Source organism: Medicago sativa, chromosome 5, assembly GCF_051527215.1.
Source record: "Medicago sativa cultivar Bolivia chromosome 5, Bolivia_mono, whole genome shotgun sequence".
Classification (NCBI taxonomy): domain Eukaryota; kingdom Viridiplantae; phylum Streptophyta; class Magnoliopsida; order Fabales; family Fabaceae; genus Medicago; species Medicago sativa.
The window spans coordinates 63,216,061-63,229,047 of NC_140753.1; the positions used below are offsets into that span (position 1 = coordinate 63,216,061).

Below are 12,987 nucleotides of genomic sequence, written 5' to 3' on the forward strand. Positions count from 1 at the left end.
CTGTTAGGTCCCTGACTGTGTATATTTGCTGTCAGTTAGGTCCCTGACAGTAAACACGAAATTCATTAAGATCCTTAGCAAGTTGTTAGTTTAACATGCTACTGACAAGGACCTTAGTGAAATCAATATCTCATGTTAGTTTAACATGAGATTAAACTAACAACTTGCTAAGGATCTTAGTGAAATTTCGTGTTTATACTGTCAAGGACCTAACTGACAGCAAATATACACAGTCAAGGACCTAACAGTAAGTTGAGGATATTGATTTTCGATTCAGTGACCTAACTAACAGTAAGTATACACAGTCAGGGATCTAACAGTAAATTGAGGATATTGATTTTCGATTCAGGGACCAAAGTGACCATTTTTTACTTTCACTTTAGTCCTTGTGACACGTCATACTCCTTGTCAACGTGCCACATCATCACTTAACAGATTTTTTTAACGGCAGGGACTAAAGTGATAACGGAAGTGTAGAGTCAGGGACTTGTTTGTATTTAATCATGAGTCAGGGACCTATGTGACAGCGAGGTGCAGAGTCAGGGACTAAAGTGATTATTTGCTCTTTTATTTAAGTAACATCATATTCTATTGATAAATGATAAAAGTTTTTCATGTTACTAAGTGTGAAGGAAGCGTATTTTACTTAGCTTTGTTGGGTTTGGTTCAACCCTCCAAATTTTTTTTATTTTGTTGTTATTTTTTATTAATAATATATAGGACGATGTGTATTTAACACACAATGTTTTGAGGTGTCAGCATAGTTGGTATTTCAAAACATTACAATGACTTGAGGTGGCAACATAGCTGCGATGTCAACCGACATGATTAATGTATGTTTTATTTATCATTTATAAAAGAAATGATACTATATAAGATCACTCTTTTTTCAAATTTGGCCTAAAACCCATAAAATGTTAAGAATGACCCTGTTCTAGATAGTATTAAAAATTTTCTGTCGAAAAAAAAGATAGTATTAAAATTTTATATTGGTCTTGGTTTGTAACCAGAGCTAGAGCTAAAGATTGTTTCAATGTGCTCTAACCCTTTGTCTTCTCTTCAAAGAAGTTAACACTATTTTATAATGAGATTGAATACCCCTTGTACTTCCCTTAATTCATCTGCTTATAAAAAATGATTAAAATTTTATGAACATGCATAATTAATCATAGGTGGTTACTATATTAACCATTGATTTTTTTTACTTTACTAAGTACCCACTTTATGGAGTAGAATCCATAAAGTTTATACTTGACGGTGATCGACAATCTTGAAACCAATCGCATGTTAGATTTCAGAATCTAATATAGGTATTAGGAAATGAACATAAATATAACATAGAAATTAAAATAGATATCCACATTCACCAACAAGAACATAAACACAAGGTTATCATAGCTTTTTATGAATAGATGCGATGCAATCTATACTAATGTTGCTCTAAGTTCAACATTTGACCAAAAAATTATAACAAACCTGAGTTTTAAAATCAAATTACAATTATTTTATCATGATAATAAAAAACACCTTTTTTTTTTAAGGAAATAAAAAACACCTTGTGCCCGTGTATTTCCCAACTTTGTATTTTCTTTCCTAGTTTCTTGCACACATTGTGCTTGATTTGTACTTATGAATATGTTTTGTCATTTCTCATGCACTCATTTAACACTTTATTTTCTCTTCATCTTTTTTTTGAACAACCAATTTTATTGGAAAGGAGAGAAGTACAAAGAGTAATACTTAACCCACAACTCGGGAAAAGTACAAGGGGTACTTGGCCCCGCAAAAAACCAAACTCAACCTTAATTTTAAATAAAGAAGAGAGTTTGAGTACATTCATAATACAAACATGGACCTCCTATTTTATCTTCATCTTACTCCTTCCGTTACATCATTAATATATTACATTAATCACATCATTCTCTCTATTTCTTTCTCTTAAGATGACAATTTAGTTTTGAATGTCTATCAAATGGCAGCGTTTAGCATGGGGAAATTGGCATATTTCCCCATCTTAGGTCAATTTAACAATGGCCATTGATTTAATATTAATAAATACCAATGGATAGGATTGCTCTCAAATATTTACCTATAACTTGGATGATTTACCTATAACTTGGATGGATATTAATATTAAAAAACTAATGTGCTATTTTTTAAAATTGTACAAATCACCTACTTTTGATAGATTTATAGATTTGGACCAAGTAGAAAAGTGGGTTGTTTTAGTTTTCGTTACAAAATTGGTTTTTTTATTAAAATAAATATTTCATGTTTCTTTATAATTTTTTTTTTAAAAAAAATCAACAAACGTTATTAGATCAATATTTACTCATTTGTTTGAGTTTAAATTCAGAGTCTCTAACTCATTTAATATTTAACTCAAACCAGTTTAGCCTTGTAACCAAAAAAAAAAAACTCAAACCAGTTAAACTATCAATAATGATAAATGGAATTAATCAATTAATAATGACGACTTTAATAACTATATTACAAATATCATGAATTTCAATGATGTACATTTAATATTTTTTATGAACCAAGTGATATTTATTTCAACAGAAAATGAACCAAAGGGATACTGCTTATTTTCAAAGAACGTGTTTTACTAAAAACAGGGATGTTATTTTTTCTGAAAAATTAATATTATTTTAATATAAAACGAACATTTTTTGAATTTTTTATTTTTCGGAAATGATTTTAAATTTCAATTTAGAAGGGAATGTTTTCATTTTAAAACAATTATTGAGAATGAGGCTGGGAATAGATATTATAAAACAAATAAGTTGGAATACAAATAACAAAGAGTAAAGTTGATAACAGGTAAGACAAAATTGATTTAAGATGGGGAAATTTATCAATTTGCCCATGCTAAAACTCGCCCTATCAAATATTTTCACTGTTCCTTTCATATAAGTTCCCCGTGTACGATTTCTTCTCTTGAACCAAAATTATTGAATGGTGCTCCTATAGAAAAACAATATGATGGTGAAATATACGGAAGTAAAATAAAAAGGGGAAACACTAGCATACCAATAATGGTATCCGTACATTTTTTGCATTTTAATAAAGTTATCTGTACACTATAATAATTTGTAAATTTGCACGTACCCTAAAAATAATAATATTTGCCACACCTCTAGCATCTTCATTTCTTTTCATAAGAGAGAGAAGTTATACTTATGGATAAAATCAATTGGGACTAGCAAATGCAAAGGGAGTAGATTTGGAGGGTTAAAATCGAGCAATTAAAACTTGGGATCAAAATCAAACAATTATGAAATGTGCGATGTGAGGCTTAAATTGAGCAATTGAAACTGAGGATGGTAAAATTGAACAATCTTGTGGGACTTGGGGTCAAAGTTGCATTTAAGTTGTTTTTCTTTTTGTTATAAATAAATGTAAATATGTTAGTAATTGTTATGATAACATTTTTTTTTTCATTTGTAGAACTCGAAAAAACTTTTACTTCTCACTTTTTTATAATCTCTCCCAAAAGAGAAGAAAAAGAATATGACTAAGAAGAATAACAAAAATGTATTCCTCTTTATGTATTATTTAAAGTAATTTTACACAGAAAAAAAATCGCTGACAAAAATACAGTCAAAACCCATATTTATATCATTTTTTATAGATATTTATATCATACTTATTATTTCTTAATGTATCAAATATCTATTTTATTTATTGTCCATTTACAATTATCTTTCTCATTAGTTAATTCAATTATGCCCTAAATATTTTTGAAGAAAACTAATATTTTGATCCTTGAAATTGGGTAGAGTAATTTCGTCACTTAAATTTTTAAATGGCTATTAAACGAATAAATGGCTTTTTTCAGGGGGAATAAATGGCTATTTGTTACTGATTTAATATCTTGGTTGTATGTCTTAAAAATAAAATAAAAATATCTGTTAAAAATCTTGATAGTATATCTGGTTGTTCTTGAAAAACAGAAAAGAAAAAAAAAAAGTATATCTGGTTGTGTCTATTTTACTGTTGATTGTGTTCTTATTGGTTGTTTTTTTTTTCTTATTCTTTCTTTTCGGTTTGTTTTCTACCATGTAACAGTTCGAGAACCCTTTTGTACTATCACTCTTTTGATAAATTCATTTTGCCATTAAAAAAAAACAACACGAGATTTCGTTTTAATTTAAGACTTTATTGAATTATTAGTTAATTAGTCCCATGACAATGTGTAAGATAAATAGGAATTATGATGTAACTTTTTTTTTTTTTTGAAGGAATTATGATGTAACTATGTATCTAACAATAATATTAGTTTTATGGTACAATCAATAATATTTTTTGAGACGATCTATATAGAAACAATTTTTCCTATTAATCATCAATTGAAATATAACAAATGGAGTATAATATATGACATAAGATGCATACATGGATATAGTGGCATATTAAGAAGAGTTGAGCTCTTTGAAGAGATGTTTATATTATTGAAAAAAAGTTGAAATCAAATGGAACGAATTAGTTTTCATAAGATGAACGTATAACATATTAACATTATATTTTTTTTGAATAACACATATTAACATTATTAAATCATCTATATATTTTGGTAGAACTACACCACCAAAAAAAAAAAAAGCAACAGCAGATTACAGTTCCTCTTGTAAAATTAACCAAACAATTCCAAGACAGTAAAAGTAAAACACAATCTTAATTTCCTTGATTATAATTTGATACACTGTTCTGTTCTTTAACCTATGAAAAATATAAAGCATATTCCTTCATTATTGACCACTTTTGGAGGTACCAAGTGGAACTGATTTCATCCAACAGTACTTTCATTACCAACGATTTTCCTTCATTATTGACCACCTTTGGACGTGTCGATGACACCCATTTTACTTGTAGTGATGAGATTACACAAATTTAACCAGATGTCTTGAGTTTGAATTTTGGATCGAAGCAAAGTTGAAACTCTTGAAGACATTTTTGCCGGTCCACGTGATCATACCCGAGGACCGTGTGTGACTAAGCCAGTTATGAACCCTCGATACTCGGTTTACAACAAAAGAAGCAGTGGAACTGATGTTCATATACACCACTAGCATCAAATAGGAACCGGCACATACACCACTTGGTTAAGTACTAGATTTTCCAGCACACACAAGTATCAAAATCAAAATGACTGACATGAGCAACATATATTGCATAATGCATTATGCATATGACAGAAGACATACATCATGTAAAAGTTAAAACGGGTCATGTACAAACATCTGAGATAAAGGAGAAATATAATCATGTGACCCCAAATATCCAAGAAGTAAACTAAAGCATATTTAATGATTTATGATAGTACACAAAAGTTCAACCATGGTACAGACATAGCTGATGAGCTACACAGGGTAGTGTGTCTTGCAGTACATACAAATGCCTGACTATCAGGGATTACAGTTCATTATCAGATACACCATTGACATCATTATCATTATTATTTACACTAACTAAAGAATGCTTATGAGTTAATTAACTATATTCATGAATTACCATGACTAGGTTACATTAGCATCTCTTACTATCTAATTAAAATTGAGAATACAAGTAATTGAAAAATGATTTAACTATTAATTAGATGATATGCAAAATCTCAAGTTTTTTTTTTTTAAAGTGAGGGGACATCAAATCACAATGTAACTAAGAAGATCGTATACTTGACGACAACTCTCCACAATATGAAGGACCATACCGCAACCACTGTTTATAACATTGCAAATTCCTCTATACATATAGTGGATGTTTGGATTTACAGGGAGTTTAACAAAATAATGGTGACATCGTGATGTTGTTGAAGTTTTAAAGTATAGTTTTTACCGAAATGACTTTTGTGATTCGGTCAAATTCAACAAAAAATCTAAACATCAATCTATTATGATTTTTTCACCTCAATATATCAACCTATTATGAAAACAAATTAAAAATAAACCTATTATGAAAACAAATTAAAAATATCAACCTGTTACGAAAACAAATTAAAATTGACATAATTATTTGGCTTCACCTTTTATTTTTTGCTCCAAACTGACATAGTACCACCCATGTGTGCTGAAAATCCTTCAGATCAAGAGCCTTGTAGCAGTATTAGTCATTAATTGCAGCTGCAGCATCATCAGGATTCTCATATGTCAAAGGGTTAATATATTTGAAACAATCAAAACAAATTAAACCCCTTAAAACCTTGTGAATCCTGATGATGCTCCACCAGCGATCAACGACTGGTTTCATCATCTCATCATCAGATCTCTCCATGATTGTCATGCTAGGTCACCATTCATGCTATATAAGACAAGATCAAACAAGATCGGAAAAAAAGAGAGGAGGAAGTTGAAGAGAAAAAGGTAATTAGGTAGAGGAACCCTAACCCTAATAGTTCTCTCATCAATAAACTTTTCTTACAAAAAAAAAAAAATTTAAAACCTAAAGCATGTAAGGATAGAAAATAATTGCTAAAAAACTTGAAAGGAAAAAATTACAAACATAAAAAATGATGAGAAAATCATAAATTAGAGAGAAGAAGGGGTTGAGAGATGTGAGTGATATGAAGAAGGTTGAAAAATGATGTATATATAGAAGTAGAAACGAGATGAGTGTGTGGTTGTTAGTAATAATAAGTGAAGATCGATATTGGTTGGTGCTTAAAGATCTGCCAGTAAGAGAGAGAGAGAGAGGTACAGTTACACATCGTAATCCTAGGTACCAAAAACAACCTTAAACTTAAAACCTGTCTGAGCCAGATCTGATACCTCAGATGGAAGAGAATAATAGTATCACATGATGTGTGAGATTTGGGAAAACAAAAGTTATCTATTTTAAGGAAATGGGTTGGCGTTTAGAATTGGAGAATGTATATTGCGTTCTCAATAAGCATTTTCAAAGGGAGAACTGACAGACAAAGACAGACAGGTCCTTCAACTAGGGTTTCAACTCAACTCCCAACTTTATTGTAATTTGATTGGTTAGTTTTGTAGTTTACTTGTTTACCCCTCTATTAACCTTTTATGGACTCTTTTATATTCCAATATTATTGTACTTTTAAAGGTTAATGGAGCATGGATAGACTCATTCAACATTTGTTAATTGGGTTAGCCTCTCTATGCTCTTCCACCATTTAACTAGTAAATTTTTTATTTTTTTTAGAATATATCATCGATTTAATTTCTATTTTTTTTAAAAAAAAAAAACGATATTCATTCATTTCAGAGTACATCAGATATAATAACATGTTAAACATCGCTAAAAACATAAAATGTGAATATGTGAACAAACTCACAACACTCACGTTAATAGCATAAAACAACAAAATACCTACAAATAATATGATGATAAAATCCAAGTCACCAGAATACTCATGCTTCCAGTCTTTCAGTAGGAACCAAACGAACAACGCAACAAGAACCAAAATCAAACAATGTCGCACAAGACGATGAACAACACAACACCACACTTAGACGACGAAATCACGAAAAAACACAAAAGAAAAAACTTGATATATGTGTAAACTACTTATTTAGATTGAAAGAAAGAGAAAAAAAATGCAGAGGGGTGATTCTAAGTCAAAAAATGACATATAACCACCTTTCCTCGATGAGTGAAGTAGAAAGAGAACATAGAGAGAATGTGAAGTGTCTCTAACCAAAAATCTCGGCCCGGCAATAATTTACTCTAAATTATATAAATATAATAAGTAGTTTATTATAAAATATGTTAATTTAATATTTACTATCTTATGAAGCCACTTGTTATATTTATATAATTTAGATGCCAAATTAAAAGGAAAGTGATAGTTTAAAGAATACATTGGTGGTTAATTTATTTCTTTTTTATGATAAATTAAATTAAACTCGATTATTGATGTGTGTTAACGTGCTACATTTTTCTTATAAACTAGAGTATCACGTGTAATTGTTTCAAAAATAAACATAATCAAAGTACAAAAATAGCAAAGTAGCAAAGATGTACATGATAACAAATTCCTCTGCTCCTTAAAAAAAAAAAATTCCTTTGCCATCACTATTAGAGCGACAATAAACAAAATCCAAAAAGAAAAAGTATTTGGCACTATAGATCAATCAAAAAGTCTCACAAAAGATAACTTCTCAAAGCATCACTACTCTTCACATATTTCATGTGAAAGTGTTTGCGCGATCAAAAGCGTGCAAACACAAGCAAAGAGATGAGTGTTTAAGTTACAATAGTTTATACCATAAATAAAAGTTCCATAGTTTACAATAACAAATATAGCAAACTCAAAAAAATAATTACATGGACACATAATGTCATATTTTACAACAAATATAGGATAAGAATCGTAATATAATGAGTATCTCTATAAACCAATTGACAAAGGATGTGACAAAAAGTTTACTTAAAAAGAGGAATCAATCAATCCAACAGTTTAGTAAAGTCTCTAACGCTCAACAATTGAAATGTTTGAATTGAATTAAAGCTTTAGACTATAGAGTATGAGAGCAATAGAATGACCTAAGCTTTTATTTTGTATTCCCCAACACCTTGGATGTGCACAAGACGTTCGCGCACACAAATTTATAGAAATTTAAATGAATAAATACATTAACTTCGCGCAAGCTATAGCCTCGCCTAAGCGACAGACTCAAAAACACATTTTTTTCTCAAATCTAAGTCACTCTCCACCTTCTCAAAACTCCCAAGATCAATTTCTCATAATTAGGCAACGATTTTAATAGTCTCACAACTAACTTAAACACAATTAACACATTCAAAATCACTTAACAAAATCTTACAACTAATTACATATTCATATATTAGCACAATTTCACACAAACATACACTAGCATAAGAGAAAAGGGTGTGATAAACACTCAAGACCAAGTTTTAGAACACAACTTCATTCTGCAGTATCTATATCACCCATACCATTGAATGTTAAATCAATGTTACTCTATCCTAAAGAGTAAATATCAATAAGAGAGACGCAGATTTGGAGACATGACCCACTCCCCACCGAGCCACCTAAAAATTCTACTCCCTCCGTTTCAAAATGAGTGTCGCTTTAGCCAATTGCACACAGATTAAGGAATGAAATGAAATAATCATTAGACATAACACTTTTACTAAACTGCCCTTATTTTATAAGAAAAAGACAAACTTAAAGTTGCATTGAAAATTGTGTAAGAGAAAAGTTGGAGTATTTATTGAGGGTAAAGTTGGAAGAAAAAAATTAAAGTTGTATTGGAAATGTAAAGTGACATCCATTTTGAAACAATTTTTTTTGGCTAAAGTGACACTCATTTTGAAACGGAGGGAGTATACCAAATATGGGATGAGATCTCACAAACCTTAAACATGTGGCAAGCTGGTGGTTCCTGATGGGATCCACAAAGCCCACACATATCTTTGATATCCACAAGGGTCACATTACAACACCTTAAACTCTAGGGTGTGGGAACTTTATCAAGAAAGAGTTGCATTAATAGACATATCAAACATGTTTTGATATACGAAAAGAAATTTTTTAGTTTTTAACTAGTTGTCAGGAAAATCATTAATTTTTGGAGAAAGAAGATTGAAAAGTGAGGATAACACTTCATCAAATTTAGTGTCGGTAGCTAAAGGTGAGCACTATTTGAAGAAACCACGAAACGAATTTGAGATGCATGTTGGAAATGTGAAAAACACCTGAAAAACAATGCTATAGATGAATTTTGAGTCAAATGCTAGATGATTCAGGGCCACCAACGAAGTCATGACCACTCTTTTCTATGAATGATTTTTGAATACCATTTATATGAATGTCTTGTTATTCGTAGGGTGTTATATAGCTTATGGTTGCTCCAAAGTTTTGAATGATTACTAAGTGTATTCTTTTTCCCAACATGCAGCACCTCTTATGGTAAATGGTTTGATTAATAAATTTAGCAGTATTTAAAAAAATTACTAACCATTCAAATTTGAACCCAACACAAGAACACGAAGTAGAAAGATTTATGACCAAAAAAAAAAATTACAAGATATATTTCATCTGCTAAAAAATAAATGACAGGATATGACAACTTCACTCGTACCATATGTTTGATTGTAAAATTGTTTCACGGGCATGTCAAACTTGGAGGGCAAAGGACACAACAATAACTTAAATTTTTGTCCCTCGCTAAACAACACCACAACTTTTTGTCTCAAATACAAGTTGTTAAAATACCAAAATAGTATTTTGTCCACTAAATATCATATAAGACGTCCCTGTGAGCATAGCTTAGTTGGCAGGGACTATAAGACGTCCCTGTGAGCATAGCTTAGTTGGCAGGGACATGCATTGTTATATGCAGGGGCCGGGGTTCGAATCCCGGACACTCCACTTATTTTTCTTGAATCTTGAAAAAGGAGAATTCTAGCCACTAAACTATCTGACAAATTTTTTTTTTTTATATAAGACAATAGCCACTAAACTATCTGACAAATTTTTTTTTATACAAGACAAAAAAAAATCAATATAATAAAAGTTTGTCTTAAGATGTGTTGTTCTATCTAAGTACTTAGCTTTTAGCGAATCAAACGCATAAAAAAAAAAAAAAATGAATGTTATCAAGAGTCATAAAGCATATTCATTGCATTAAAATATTAAAATATGGTAATAAGGCTGTTTAAATTACCAAACACATGAGAAGTTCATTATACGAGAGAGAATTCTCTTCATAAACTTTACCACACCGAACAAATAGTGATTTGGTTTATAAATGTTTATCAACAACTTTCGAGATGTTGGTTAGGTATCGATAAAAATAGAATCTAGATTCAGTTACTATTTTTTTTGTGTGGCCGGGGTTCGGGTTCGAACCTTGGACCATATACATATATTATGCATTATTTCTATCAACTGAGTTAAGCTCACGAGAACAATCTTAGATTTAGTTACTAAACAGGACATGACATTTTCATTTAATATTACCAAAATAATAGCATGATATTAAGTTACATGATATGCATGTTATTTGTTAGAAAATTACTCGTCCAAAAGCAAACAAAAGTTATTTCAATTAATTTTGACACTGAACAAATTTTGTCTAAAAATGTGAAACATGTTATGGATAGTGTTCATGATAAAATATTTATTCTTCAAACAGGATTTTGGCTTCTAGACGTTAACCTTCCTTTGTGAATATGATGGATGAATAAGAATTTTTAGGTAATCGTGTTCATGCCAAAAGAAATCACATCACCCTCATGCATTTGAGGCAAATTTTAGCCATAAAATACTTATGCGGAATCTGAGTAGTAGCATGCATTGCACTATAAGTTGAGTTGTTCTCCAGGTAAAAAAGAATCTCCCCTGTATTTATATCTTTCATGATTTGATTTCCCTCTCTTTTTCTAATTAAGTAGTGCAAAGAAAACAAGACAATTTGCTATAGTGAATTTTTTTTTTGAAAACTCGGATTTTTATTAGTAAAGGACGCCAAAATTAAAAATTTTAGAAATATTATTTTGAGGTTTAGGGTGTCGCAAACTCGTTATTTATAAGTAAATTGTTGCTCATCTTTCTTAAGGTCTCCCCACTATAAGGAGGAAGTAAGTAATCACATTAAGCTCATTTCTAGTTCCCTTGAAGTCCGTAATCTCCACCTTCTTTAGATGTGATTTCACACATTTGTAAGTTTCTATGGTATGAATCCAATATTTTTCTGGAATAATGGGGAACACCGGTTCAAAAATCTGCAATATAAACAACAATAAAGTCCAATGTCTTATTTTATTTTTTTCAAAAGGCAGATAAAATATAGAATTTAATTAATATCCAACGTGTTAAAAAAAATAGACTGCCAATCAATCATAACCTTCGAATTATAAAAAATATTTGATTTTTATTTTATCTAATTTGAAAGTCAGATATATGAATTGTTGTGATGAATAATGCTAAGAAGACACCCTTTACCACACTCTTTTTATTGCTTGAAATTCATATAAGTCCCATCAAGTTACGTCGGTCCCAAAAAAAATTAGTGAAACTTATATGAATTTTAACCAAAAAAAGAGAGTGTATTTGAATGTATGTTAAAGAGTGTGATACTAGAATTCCTTGTGTTGTCATTTTTTACAATATCATATTTTTTTACAATGACTTGTCAAAATGAAAATCAAATTATAAACCCAAGTTAATTTCTATATTTTGACTATGTAAACAAAAAAAAAGTTCCCCAAAATTAAACAATATAACTTTTTTATGCACATATATTCAATTAATTAAATTAAAATATGATATCACTTGATCATGTTTAATTTCTCATATCTACAACCTCTATATGTTGAAATATAATCAGATACATGTATAAAAATAGTTTACGTCGACATTAATGTAACAAATTAAATTCTTATAATATAATCCCTCAAAAAAAATTAAATCTATATAACATATACAGCAAATCATTTAAAAAAAAAATTGTAATACTTACATTCATATATTTTTCCTCGACAATTTCAATTGTGAGATACAAGTTAGGGCAACTCTTTAGCATGAATGTGATTCCCTCAAACTCAAACTGGTGCAAAAGGGTCTTCATTATCAAATGTTTCACCTTCATATTACGACACGTACGTTTTGATCCTCGAGTATAAATATTCTTTTCATATCATACACAAACCTTTAATAACGATAATAAAAAAATTATCATCTATCCTAAAAAAATATAAGTTGAGCACTATGTATCTACCAAAAGAGTGGTGGTCGAATAAGTGGTAGATACATAGTTCTCACAAAAGAGTTCTTTAATTACAAAATTACGATATAAACTAAGCACTATGTATCTACCACTTATAAACATTTTGTTAAACTATATTTCACTTATTCTTTTTGATACAATATCTCACTATTGTTAGACTCTTTACAATTAAACTAGTTTTATAAATAATAAACATATCAATTAAGTTAGGTTTCTAGAATAGATATCAACAAAAAACACTTATCATCATCTCCAATTCATTGCAATGTTA

General features: G+C 29.9%; 1 long non-coding RNA gene across 1 annotated transcript; it reads right to left on the reverse strand.

Annotated features, from left to right (window-relative positions):
* Window positions 1-4,636: 4,636 nt before the first annotated feature.
* LOC146923909 (uncharacterized) lies at window positions 4,637-6,996 on the reverse strand. The gene is made up of 2 exons (XR_015009924.1): window positions 6,026-6,996; window positions 4,637-5,112 (listed from the first exon to the last, which is right to left on the reverse strand). It is a non-coding gene; the product is annotated as an uncharacterized LOC146923909 (long non-coding RNA).
* Window positions 6,997-12,987: the final 5,991 nt, after the last annotated feature.